This window comes from Pecten maximus, chromosome 13, assembly GCF_902652985.1.
Source record: "Pecten maximus chromosome 13, xPecMax1.1, whole genome shotgun sequence".
Taxonomy (NCBI): Eukaryota; Metazoa; Mollusca; class Bivalvia; order Pectinida; family Pectinidae; genus Pecten; species Pecten maximus.
In genome coordinates this window covers 14,165,124-14,178,962 of record NC_047027.1, presented here as the reverse complement: position 1 = coordinate 14,178,962, position 13,839 = coordinate 14,165,124, and the positions used below count along the sequence as shown (strand labels likewise).

At 35.0% G+C, this 13,839-nt stretch overlaps 1 protein-coding gene across 2 annotated transcripts in view; it reads right to left on the bottom strand.

Annotated features, from left to right (window-relative positions):
* The window catches only part of LOC117340916 (beta-1,3-galactosyltransferase 1-like), a 47,360-nt gene that overhangs the window by 13,801 nt on the left and 19,720 nt on the right, over positions 1-13,839 (bottom strand). The window contains exon 1 of one of the 2 annotated variants that reach the window (XM_033902699.1): positions 6,907-7,309. The exons of the other annotated variant lie outside the window; for it this stretch is intronic. The gene's annotated coding sequence lies outside the window, so the exon portion shown is untranslated. Of the gene's footprint in view, positions 1-6,906; positions 7,310-13,839 lie in introns of those variants that run through there. 2 annotated transcript variants of the gene reach the window in all.

The following is a 13,839-nucleotide window of genomic DNA, read 5'->3' as shown; positions in this document are numbered from 1 at the left end:
GGATTAGGCACAAGTTTTTCCAACTTATTAACGCCTTTTCCTCTAATACAGTTCATATATTGATATTACATGATAACCTTTAACAAGGCATACAAATCATAATATACAATCAATACCTTTTACTTAAAACCTGTTGCTGGATTTGATGAAAATATGCACGTGTCTGAAAACTTCTTTATTTATCCCTACGGACAGATTTTCATTCCCAAATAAAAACAAGTCTAGATTAACTGAATATATATTTAACGACCTAGTGTTTTGAAATAGTATAAAGTTTACATTCTAAGAAAAAAATGTGTAACATCCTCACAGGAATGGCCACAGTTACATGAATGGTTGCCAACAATCTTAACACGGAACAAATCATATTTCAAGGAGCTACACAGATGCCTGAGTCTTGTATGTAAAATATTTACATTCCTTTCGCCAAAATTAAAACATGTTGGTGGAGGCGAATTTGCTCCGTCGGATATAGCATATTTGAAATTACTTAAAGAAGATAGTGTTTTATTGCATTATTTAATGAATTCAAAGACGTAAACTCGATGGCAACTAGCACAAAGGGTTTATGTTGCCTTGTTTCGGTTTCTTTTTTAAAGATAACACCAATGTGGAGAGTTCGATACTTATTTCCTCGATCAATATCTCAGTGGAATAACGGCCCACCAGATATCTTATCCAATGTTGATTTAAAAAAAACAAAAACAAAACAAGAGCTGTTGGAGAACAGCATAGCTCGTCTCGCAAATGTTTGTCAATAAATAATTAAAATATATCAATTGGAATGGTTTCGCAAATTGCATTAATAATATTTATATTGTTTACTTGATCAGATTATGTTTTGTGAATTCATGCAATTTTCAAAACCATACCAATTTATATATATATAAATTATTTATTGACAAACATTCGGGAGACAAGCTATGCTGTTGTAGATTAAATGAATATATTAAATACAAATGTAATTGCTTTTGGACATATTTCTTCAATTTTTTGACAAAATATTATCCTAATGAGAGTTGTCTCCCTTGAAAAATGTGGACCGGTATAAATTGTCTATTGTGAGCATTTTCACATTGTTTTATTTTCAGTTTCACCCCAAGAAGGGATAGTGAAACTCCATAGGGACTCTTTTACCAAATATCAGCACCCTAGTACAATCATAAAGTGATGTATTAAAACCTCTTAACACTTGCACCAAAAAATTAACGCAAACATTTTCTAAGTCCAAAAATTTTCAAAAATCATTTTTTTCCCCAAACATTTTAAGTTTAACTCCGGCAGGGGATAGTTTGACCCCCACAGGGACCATATTACTATAAATTACTATGCCTTTCAACACTTGCACCAAAAATTTAACATTTGGAAAACCAACGCCGACGCCGGAGTGACGACATAAGCTCTCACTCTTCTTCGAAGAGACGAGCCAAAAATAAATAAATGCTAAAAACTCCTGTAAAAATGTACATAAAGGTATTCCTCTTTCCGAAAAAAATGTGTATATTAATCGCAACGGATTTTTCATTTGACCAAAAAATTGCATCATCGGATTGTTTTGAGCATTCGTTGGTTTTTTTAATTCATTTTTTTACATACAGCTCATAGGAGGACCAACTTTTACGATGTCCTATTTTATTCTATGTACCGAAAGAAAGACAACTAAAATCCTTTTCTTAAAATATGGTTATCCGATGCGCTGTTATCGAAAAAATAAGGAAAAAAAACAGAGTTGATGAATTATTTTAATTCTAACATTAACTAGACTTACGAAAAACACAATACAAATTGCATTTCCACTACAAGTCTGCATATGGTAGAGCCACCGCGTAACAACTTGATGGTTCGGAGTTCGAATCACCAAAACGTCCCTTTTGATATTCTGTTACGAGTATGTTTCTTGATACTTTTTTTATCTATTATTTTTTATCACATTCGAAAGATATTTTTTCATTATTAAAAGTGAACATAAAAATGTTGAGATAGAGAACCTTTTCACTAGGACAAAAAAATATAACAAGATAACCGATTTACTCCCTGTTCGCAATATTCAAAGCAAAATGTAAACAAACTGCAACGTCGACAAGAGCTTTGCCTGGATGGGAATAATAAAGGCAGGTTTACGGATTTACTTCACTTGAAAATAACTAATTGCAGTAAAAAGAAATTAAGTTTATGAAAGAAGGTTGTCCATCTTTTGAAATAAATTTGATGAAGTTTTCTTTTAATGTACGCTTGTGACACAGTTCTATTTGCCGCAACACTAGAAAAGTTGCAACATACACTGGAATCATACAACAATAGGTACACACTATATTTGAACACAGATAAGACGAAAATGGTAGTTTTTTTAGGAATGGTGGTGGCATAAAATATAACGAAAGATGGTTGTATGATGGTAAAGAGCTGCAAGTTGTTGACAAGTTAAATTACCTTCGCATGCTCTTTAATAGCAACGGTAAATATAACGTTACTCAAAAACACGTGGCAGATCAAGGTAACAAGGCCGATTATGCAATTTGAAATGAATTTTTAAAAATACCATAATTATGATATCCAGACGTAGTGCTCTGTATTCGACTGTTACTCTTACGTCAATAGCGTCCTAAGTTACAGAAGTATGGGGCTTTTATAAAGCCCTCGATGTTGAAAAGATTCGCATTTTTTTTTTAAAACCTTCACGAAGTTAAAAAAAGTACTTGTATTAATTTAGTTTATTATGAGCTGGGAAGGTTACCATTGTCTGTGTTAAAAACTGAATATTATTAAATATTGGTTTAAATTGACATTAAAGAATAATTGTACTTTAACATCATGTTAAGAGGGGAAAAATATTTAATATTAGCTGGATTTTAGATATTCGTACTAAACTTGATAAATTTGGTTTAGCGTATCTTTAGAACGTCGCTTATGTTGATAAAAATACATTCACAATTATAGAGCGAAGACTTTTGGATATTTACCGACATGAATTATTGACAAATATTCAAACAGTTCCGAAAAGTCTCTCTTACCGACAACCGATACACAATTTTTCGTTACAATTATATTTGAGAAAACCAATCAATAACTTATATAAGAAAATCTATAGCTCGTTTAAGACTTAGTTCACATAATTTGATTATAGACCAGGGGAGATATAGAAACATTCAGATTGGACAAAGAATATGTAACCTATGTAACTCAGACGACGAATGCATATTATTTGAAGTACGTAAGATGCCAGTTTATTAAATCATAGTATTATGAAAGACCAAGTGTTTTCCAATTGATTCAGCTTACTACTAAACAAACAAACAAAACGAATAATGTAGGAACATTTTTGTTATTTTAAAACATTAAAACTGAATTGTTGTATGTACATTTCAGTTTATCATATTTAATAAGATGAAATATTGGCTCACTTCTCATGTCTTTCTTCTCGTACTGCACGGTTAATGGATATTGATTATGTAATATTATATGAATTCACATACCATATGCTGTATCATAAAAAATATTTATGTATTGTAACTGTTGAGGGCATGCGTTATTGTAGATTTGTAACGGTTTGCATGCATATCATCTCTCTGATAAACACAAGTAATGGGTTAACTAAACTGAAAGACTACACACATACGTAATGTTTTCGTAGTCCTGTTCACAGCACACCAATGGACATTGGCGAACTTCTCCTATTTTGGTACTGTGGGAATCATAATAAGTCGCGTGTTATAAGTTTTAGCTCAGACTATCGTTTTACGTTGCCTACATCAGGATAAGCAGAAAACAACTGATTGTGTAACACGTGCTTTTTGGTGTTTTTTCATACTTCAAATAAACAAAAGCCCGACATTTGCGGAATCCTTGTACCTCTGACCTCGAGGTTAAATGTCAGTTCATATCATTGTTATGCGTATAAATAGTTGCATAATTGCCTAGTAATCGGCTAAATTATCAATTTGGACGAGGTACGTTTCAATGAGCAAAAAGAGATCAAAGCTATCCTCAGTCCAGTTTTAGATTACAGGTAGCAAGGTTTGAAATAAAAAACAATGATGACGTCGGAACATTTGGTGTTAAATATATTTCTATATCCAAGACATTTTTTTTTTATCTCAAGTGATCTTAATTAAAATCTCTAGCGCCCTTTGTTTTCAATAAAGTCCTGTGTGTGTTTACCTGTACAATGTCCCTAGATATTGGTGATGCTATGTTCTGTGGCAGTCCAAATATCTACAGACTAGCTATAGCCAAGGCAATAAACTGTAGAGAAGAAACTAAGAAAAAAAAGTTTACATTTGATAGACGCTCAAAATTTGTCTGATCTAATTCTATGGAATCAGAGCGCGTGATATCGTCAAATAAACAAGAACAATGGTAGATTGTTTTGTTTTTATGGGTTTAATATTATCACAACAGCCAGGTTCATATGAGTACGGGAACGTTGGTAGAAAATAGGGAGGGAACTGAGTTTACAAGGTAAAAAATAATCACTTTACCTGACCTAAATTATATATCAATGCGCGAAAAATCACAATTTTATCTAAAAAGATCCTAAGATTAAAAAAACATTCTCACTGAAAAGAATGCGACAAAATAACACGTTTCTAGATTAAGTAAAACAGTTGAAGTTTGGTCCAATCCTTTCTATGTGTATAAAGACATGGGGAACTATATTGTATGGGCTATTCCAGACATGCTGACGTCAGTGTTTTGGTAAGCGGCAAATTCAAACGCCCTTTTTGTTTCAGGTCCCCATAAATAAATCAAAATGTAAATATAAGAATGGAACAGTTCCCAGATACGGGTGGCAATGAACACGTCGACGTTTACCGGGATCAGGTCAAAGTTCAATGCTAACATGACCTTGTAGTCTTTGTGAACTGTGGCTTGAAGATAAAAAAAACCGGTGTTTGCAGTATTTCGTGTCGGCCTCCCACTCAATCTTGTATCGGATGTTTACGTGAATTGCGATACCAGGTTATATCTTACCAACCTGGCGATTTTATCGGTATAAGGCCCCTTACCAAACGTGACATCAGTACATCTGAAAGTTTATAATGCAAACTATTTGTTAACGTCACACCATATCGGGGGTTACAATGTAGTGCCGCTTTCAAACGCGAATATTTAAGAGACTTTACAATAGAAGTTTTTTTTTATCAGTATGGCAATAACTCTCAGGGTATCTAATGCAGGTCCGCTTATCAACAACAACAAAGAATGTCGACTCAATAACGAAATCCTAATTGTAAATTGACTAAACGACGACAAAATATAAACAAAGATTAAGATTTACATTGAGTCTCCAGAAAAACACGTATACTAAATCAACCGAGGTGTTCCGAAGAGTGTAAGCGTCTTCTGCTTCATAATCCAGTTACAAGAAATCCGAGGGATTCCAGTGCAGGACCGCCTATCAAAGTGATAATAGATCTGAGAGTTTCGAGTACAGGGACTGCTCTACAACGCGAAACCTTAATATCAAAGCGTGTTTCCAAGTTTCCAATAGACGTTCGCTTATCAACGCGACAATAAATCCAGATAAAGTGACCGCTTAGGAAAATGACAATAACTTTATTGTTATTGGCTTGTACGACAAGGCTGTTTCATATGACCAAATGAACACCAGTACAGAACAGACCATACCATATCTAATTATTGTATAAGGTTAAAGTTAATGATTTAATGGTTGGCGGGGGTCGTCATACTTTTACAATAGTATGGCACTTTTACTGTCAGATATTCTGGAAAAGACAACCAAATTACAGAAATAATGTTTGGTCAATTTCCATGGTAACAGAAACTATTTTCACTTTTCCTTCTAATATCCCACATTCAACAATTTCATGATCAACAAATCTTAATTGTTATTTTTTGTATAAAAGTGTTTCTGTATTAATCTGTATAACTAATTATCTCCATAAAATATTATTCCGGATTTGTCTCCTACTGCATAACTATACCATGTGCAATGTACATGTATGTAATATTAAAAAGTCAGATCTTTGTCAGCCATATCCAATATCTAGTTTATAAAATGACCTCTTGTTTCACGCTAAGCGTGACAAAACAAATACATAATCTGAAATATAAACACTCCTATGAAACTATAAGCAGAAATACATACAAGCCATTCATATATTTAGTATGGTCCTTGTCTAAACTCGTCCATAAGGCTGTGACAGTGGTCGTAATACTCGATACAGTAGGTCAGTCCTAAGCCGATCAGGGGTCTTAATGTAGGACGATATTGAAGTCTCAGACCGGCTAGCAGACATCACATTAATTGTATGTATTTCATAATGAACATGTTGGACACATCCCCACATATGGGTAATAGTCATGTATTTGGGTAACATAAACTACTTCGAATAATTAGAGTAAGTTACTCAAATGCGGGTTTTTTTAAAAATGAAAACACATAAATTCCTTTTACGCATTGGTAACACAATACGGCGTCATCTTTCTAACGTGGTCCAACGTTTCTATTTACGTTACAAATGTTTCAAAGAAATTCAAATATTTTTATTTCAAGCTACCCTGATTTGGTTAACTTATTACTCAAGAAGGGACTATTACTCAAATACAGGACTATTACCTATATGCGGGGATGTACCCAATCTGATAAACCACAATTCATACAATACAATCTAATTTTTAGTTGTTGTTTTTATATATATAAATTATTTGGATTTTGACATATTCTGTAAATTGTTTAGACTAGTAACGGATAGATCCACTGAACTGACTGCCATTTGTACGTGTACAGGCCGGCACGATGACCATATTATACAGAACATAAATCTGTGGTCATACCAGCTCATTATATATACACAATGTACACGTGTATACAACACATTGTAAACATAAACTAGATCACTATAGACATACAGGGTCTCCCACAACCAAAACATAATAACTTACCTTGAAATTTCACAAAAATATTAAGGTGTCCTAAGTATCCCTTTCGTTAATGGTAAATTCACGATACCTGGCGTTGTTTTTATCAGGGATCGGCCCGAGTTCTCTCGACTATACCCGAGTGGCCTGTGTGTGCGTGGTAGGCGTATTATAGGTACACACCCTTACACTGACAACGGCCTTTGTGGACAACGCGGTCTGAATACAATTAATACCATAGAAAATTACAGTAAAGATTTCGTTACGCTGTCGGCTATACATAAACTAGACTTTATCATTAGTAATAACAGTGTCATACTCCCAAGTCGTGAGCCGATGCATTTGAACAGCAACGTGTGCAACAGGCGTCCACTTATAATTAAGAGTCGATCTGTCGGACTACAACCGTCTCCAGATGGCTGGGAACAAAGGTCGGGAAAAGCTGTGTAGATTTAGTTTCCCCCATATTAATGATTGTGTATATATTTTACATCCTAAATATCGAAACATACTATGCACACATTCACCCTTACACACACTCAGCGATATCCTGGTCCAGATTCCCGCATCGTTGTACACCAAAGTATAAACGGAAAAAAGTTCTACGAATCACGGAAGCAGGCACGAGTTACCTAGTGTTACCAAGGTTCTGTGCAAACGGGAAACTCGTGTAGGCACAGGGACATACATTCAAAACGCATATATTTCGTTAATAGGTAATTAATGCCCCGTCTCTGTGCCTGTAAGATAATCCGCCCCCCGCGTCACATTGTGATATATTACTATATAAGTAATTAAAGTCATAATTATGATATGTTTTTGAGACATATAAATCATGTAGGTTTCTGCTTTGAGATGACGAATTACATAGTGCCATTATTGGAGCACGTTTTGCTGAGACCTCAAATATAGAGATTATTTGATACATTAATTGACACATTCTGGAAAATATTTTAGAAATAATCCACATTCAGACATTATTTATCCCTTTGTCATTCGCATGATCATCAGCCTTTAATTCCGAAATGCCTGACCGTTACTACGCCTGACCGAATCACACAAAATCTGTGGTGAAATATTGATGGAATATTCCACACGATTGAGCATTCCGTAATACCTACATTATTATGATGTAGATATACAGGTTCATACACTATTACCTGAATTAATTCGGTCACGATATCGACGACACGGGTGATAAAATGTCATAGGACACTCTTCACATTTTCAATTTCAGTTACCATAGCTACTGATTATATTCGTTACAGCGCACGTGTATTTGATACAAGGATGCCAACTAGGGATTACAGAAACATCGAGACGACAGCTGGTAATACCATTATTATTACTGGCTGATGAATTATGGGTACATACGTGCAGGGAAATGGGGGTCAAGATAAAGGGTGTCTGTCCGGATGTACGAGTGTGTAGGTGTGAGATTACAGGTGTCTGTCCGTATGTACGAGTGTGTAGGTGTGAGATTACAGGTGTCTGTCCGTATGTACGAGTGTGTAGGTGTTATATTACAGATGTCTGTCCGTATGTACGAGTGTGTAGGTGTAAGATTACAGATGTCTGTCCGTATGTACGAATGTGTAGGTGTTATATTACAGGTGTCTGTCCGTATGTACGAGTGGGTAGGTGCTATATTACAGGTGTCAGTCCGTATGTACGAGTGTGTAGGTGTGAGATTACAGGTGTCTGTCCGTATGTAGGAGTGTGTAGGTGTGAGATTACAGATGTCTGTCCGTATGTACCAGTGTGTATGTGTGATATTAAAGGTGTCTGTCCGTATGTACGAGTGTGTAGGTGTGAGATTACAGGTGTCTGTCCGTATGTACGAGTGTCATGGTGCCCTTGATTGCGTCAAAACACGTTTAAGTTGTACATGTATTAGACAAACAGTATTAAATATCTGTGTACATTATAAAACCCACGCATTAACACTTCAACTCCGACGGAAATTATGATTACACAGTACTGGTATAAAATTATCACCCACGAGCGTCCAGTTCCCGTGGTTGCCTACATATCAGAGACCTCTATATCACAAAGACAGGAAACAGTCTCTATCTCTTACCAAATATCACGCTCGCCCGGAAGTAGCTAATATCCATCGGAGTGCCTCGTTCTGATACCAAGGTGACATATACGTCTCTGTATATATTGACCGGGGGTATTCAAACCAAGTTCGCGTGTCCAACCTGACCACAAGAAAGATGAAAGCTGATAATCATTTTAAAAAATGTTAGAAAGTGTTCTTTAAAGGGTACAGATGTCCAGAAAGTTACATGTATATAACTATATGGGGTATTCACGTAAGTATGACTTGGGTACCATAAATGGAACCGTGTTTATTTGGTGTTAGATACGAGAATGTTCCCTCTTTAATTTTGATTCCAGTTGGAATAAAACTGCTATGGTTAGTCGCTTCAGGTATAAAATGTCTATCCACCATACAAAGTCCTTGATTAGACATTGTTACGCGGACCCATCGAGTAAGTTTTCAGTTAAAAAAATCGTTACTGGATTCAGAATGTCATGGGCGAGTCCAGAATTGCACACGAAGGTTTACTTTTCAGCGATAATCCTTATCTCAGTAGGACAAATAAGGTCAAATATCGCGGGTGCCTGACAGCTCACCGGCATACACAGGTCGCAAAAACCCAAGTACTGGTTATCTAAAGGGACTGTCACCTTTACTTGTGTGAAGTACACGTTCACCAAAAGGTCTCAATTTAATTCGACTATGTTCCTTGTCACGTGTAAAAGGCAATAAATCATTACAAACTTTAAAATCAGTCCGCCCACCCACTCTTACATCCAGTCTACTATTAGAATCTTCGAGACACTCACTCTTCCCCTGTCGCACTAGACAGTAAACGTTATCGGTATCCTCTTGACTTTATTGGAATCATATCTTTACATCAATTGGTTAACCGTATAAGATATATAAAATTGGGCTTGGTCCTAACAGTGGACGTTAGACCCACTAATAATAATAAAAGTTGTATTTTTAAAGGTACAGTGATTAAGACAGGTGAGACTCGATTGAACCTTCGCGTACCTGTCAAATGGCTTTGTCCTCACACTCTCCAGTAAACGTAAGGCTATTTACCCTATTCATGCCTCTGTCATAGCGGGAAGACCTATTTTTTCACCCGTCTCTTATCCTTTTATCTGTATTTCTATCATGACGGGGGCACCTTATTTTTCAACCATTTCAAATCTTCAGAACTCAATTGGTTTTTATATTTATTCAACACAATACACCGCTCAAACAACTGTATTCACTACCGGAACAGTATGCCATGGAAGCGAATACGGAAAGTTATAACGGGATTTTAATACACCTACAATGTAGTCATTGTAATAAGTTATAAGAAAATTTTCAAATTTCACACACGAACAGTTTTTGCCCCTAAATGTCTATTCCTACTTTAATTGACTTTATTGGGCAGTCTTGTGTCCAGCCTGACCAGGATATATTCCCTATAAATAGATCAAAATGCAGATTATATTTGAGAGTGGTAAACATTGGTCTGGGTGGAAATGTGCACACCAGTCCCGGGCTAGTTATAAGTACACGGACATTCAATCCTATTTTATCTCCACATCAGCTCTATCAAAGATCATATCTTTATTTATTTATTTTTTACATTTTTGTTTGTTTTTGTTTGTGTGACGGAGTCTGTTGCTATATTCTTTACATGATGTTTTTCTTCAGTCATTTTCGTTAAGGTAAGAAGATTAGCTTTCGCATTGCATTATGGGATAGGGATCCTTAATTATATACGGCCGCCTCATTTGCATATTATCTCGTCAGCTGTCGATTCAGGTCAGTAAGGGATTTCCATCTATATTTGTTCAATCACACATTTTTACCAACCCAGAGATACGTAAGATTTAGGGATATAGGGAATCTGAAATGTCTTTGCAATTTGTGCAATTTCACCAGAAATTGTTATTTGTTTTAGCGGTGACTACCTTAAGCGTTGATTCTGACCTGTCAGAGTTACTTCCCTTTTTCACTCTGTCAGTGCTTATCGCTAAGTTAGTATCACAATAGAATATGATAAATATGTATAGCGCTAGAACTCTCTATGCAACTATATCAAAATATTGTTATTTGAAAATGATTCTTTGTAACTTTGTAACTTTCATTGAAATAATATATATATGTTTTTAATAATTCAAGTGATGTTTAACAAAGTGGGTTTCTGACACGTCACTATGATAACTCGTTTACATTTTCTCATTCTTCAAATACATCATACCGACTTCCAAATGCAAGGTTTGGGGACTATTTTGTCTGTTTCTGTGGTTTACTAATTCATTTATTTTATCCATTCGTGCTGTAGAATAAATCTTCGACTGTACAAACTATGTATTATGTCACTTTTAAGTTTAGCCTACTTGTTAAGTGTACTTCCTTTGCGCACTTGTTTAGTGTACTTTTTGAGCGTACTGTTTCTGCGTACCTGTTTAGTGTACTTGTTTAGTGTACTTGTTTACCTTACTTCCTTAGCGAACTTGTTTAATGTACTTGTTTAAGCGTACTTGTTAAGTGTACTTGCATTTTGTTAAGCGTACATGTTTAGTGTACTTCCTTTGCCTATTTGTTAAGCGTACCTGTTTAGTGTACTTCCTTTGCCTATTTGTTAAGCGTACCTGTTTAGTGTACTTCCTTTGCCTATTTGTTAAGCGTACCTGTTTAGTGTACTTCCTTTGCCTATTTGTTAAGCGTACCTGTTTAGTGTACTTCCTTTGCCTATTTGTTAAGCGTACCTGTTTAATGTACTTCCTTTGCCTATTTGTTAAGCGTACCTGTTAAGTGTACTTCCTTTGCCTATTTGTTAAGCGTTCCTGTTTAGTGTACTTCCTTTGCCTATTTGTTAAGCGTACATGTTTAGTGTACTTCCTTTGCCTATTTGTTAAGCGTACCTGTTTAGTGTACTTCCTTTGCCTATTTGTTAAGCGTACATGTTTAGTGTACTTCCTTTGCCTGTTTGTTTAGCGTACCTGTTTAGTGGACTTGTTTAGCGTATTTTTTCAACGTATCTGTCCATTAGTTCAAGTTGATACTGACATCGGACTAAGACATATATAGTAATGTGATATTAGTTGTGATATTTCCTACTAAATAACGTCTACTCCACTGTACACGTGTTGTCTATAACATCGACATGTATACATGATTTACCAGCAGTAAGGACGGAACACGGCGGGCTTATTTTGGACATTTCATAAAACTTTCCATCAAGTCTTGGATTTATCTGGAATAAAATTTCAAAATCAAGCTAAACCGATTATTACGTCTTAAATACAACATAACAAAACACCGAGAAAGTCGTTTTTGTTACGCATGTATATACATAAAGTAAGAGTATATTGACCAAATCTTGTAGTACATAACCATAAACATGTAATCCATTTCCTACAGTAGTGTTTTTTAACCGCAACAATACATATACATTTTTAAATCAAATTGTATGTACTGTAGTTTTAATTGCAACTCTGAAGCAGACATTTAAAGACACAAGGGAAGTTACTCGTATAGACAACAGAAGAGGCCTACATGTATACGTTAATAAAGTGATGCCATTCACATGTTCTCTCTGGCCAACATCTTGTAAAGGAATGTAATCTGAACGGACACAAGTGATACCACCTTAATATATTAATTCAGTAATTGATACAGTTTATCTCGAATAATGAAAGCAGATTTTGTACTCTTAACTAATTTCAGACAATAACATAATCCTATGTCATTTTAGCCTTTGATCATCTGATGCTTATAGGTTCTGGGGAGCCTAAAATACATCTAGGTAATTATAACCATCGTCTTAAGTCGACAGATTCCGGTACCTACGTTCTGATTTCTTCCCCTGCCTAATTGGAGTCAGACAAGGGGAAAATTTATCTCCCTTTCTTTTTTCTGTATTTCTTAATGACATTGAAAGTTATTTTGCCTCTTTAGGTAGTCATCCACTTGAAACTTTACGGGATAAGCTTTTTAATGAACTACATATTTTTGTTGAAATTTTTGTGCTTTTATATGCTGATGATACTGTGTTATTCTCAGAAAGTCCAGAAGGTTTGCAAAGTGCGTTAAATGTATTTCAGATTTATTGTGAAACTTGGAAGCTTAAAATTAATATAAATAAAACAAAAGTTATGGTATTTTGTAAGAAAAAAAGCAAACAACATCATGTATTTTTATTGCAAAATGAAACTTTAGAAAATGTAGATAATTTCACTTACTTAGGAATTACGTTTAATTACAATGGCAATTTTGTCAACGCGAGACGTAGACTGATCGATCAGGCACAAAAGTCAATATTTTCTATATATAAAAAAATCAGGAATCTTTCTCTTCCGATAGATATACAACTAAAACTTTTTGATTCTTTAGTAGAGCCGATCCTATTGTATGGGTCAGAGGTATGGGGATTCGAAAATTTGAAAATGACCGAGCAGTTTCACCTTAAGTTTTGCAAAAGGATTCTGAAAGTGAGGTCTACTACCCCAAATTTTATGATTTATGGTGAGCTAGGTCGTGTGCCGTTAGAAATAAATGTTAAATTAAGATTGGTATGTTTTTGGAATAGACTGTTAAGCAATGATAATAAATTAAGTAGCATTCTATTACAATTAGCCCTACAATTGCAAAATGACGCTAGTTTTTCCTTTAAATGGATTAAATGTTTACAAAATATTTTTAACGAAACTGGATTTTCTTTTATATTTGATAATAAAATACAGATGCCTGATAATTTCTACAAAGATGTTTTGAAACAACGTTTGACTGATCAGTTTATACAAAGATGGTTTTCCGACTGTGCTAACTCATCTCGTGGACAATTCTACTCTGTTTTCAAAACAGAATTTTGTATAGAAAAATATTTACTAAATCTGCCAGAACATGCCAGAATACAAATAACAAAACTGCGCACT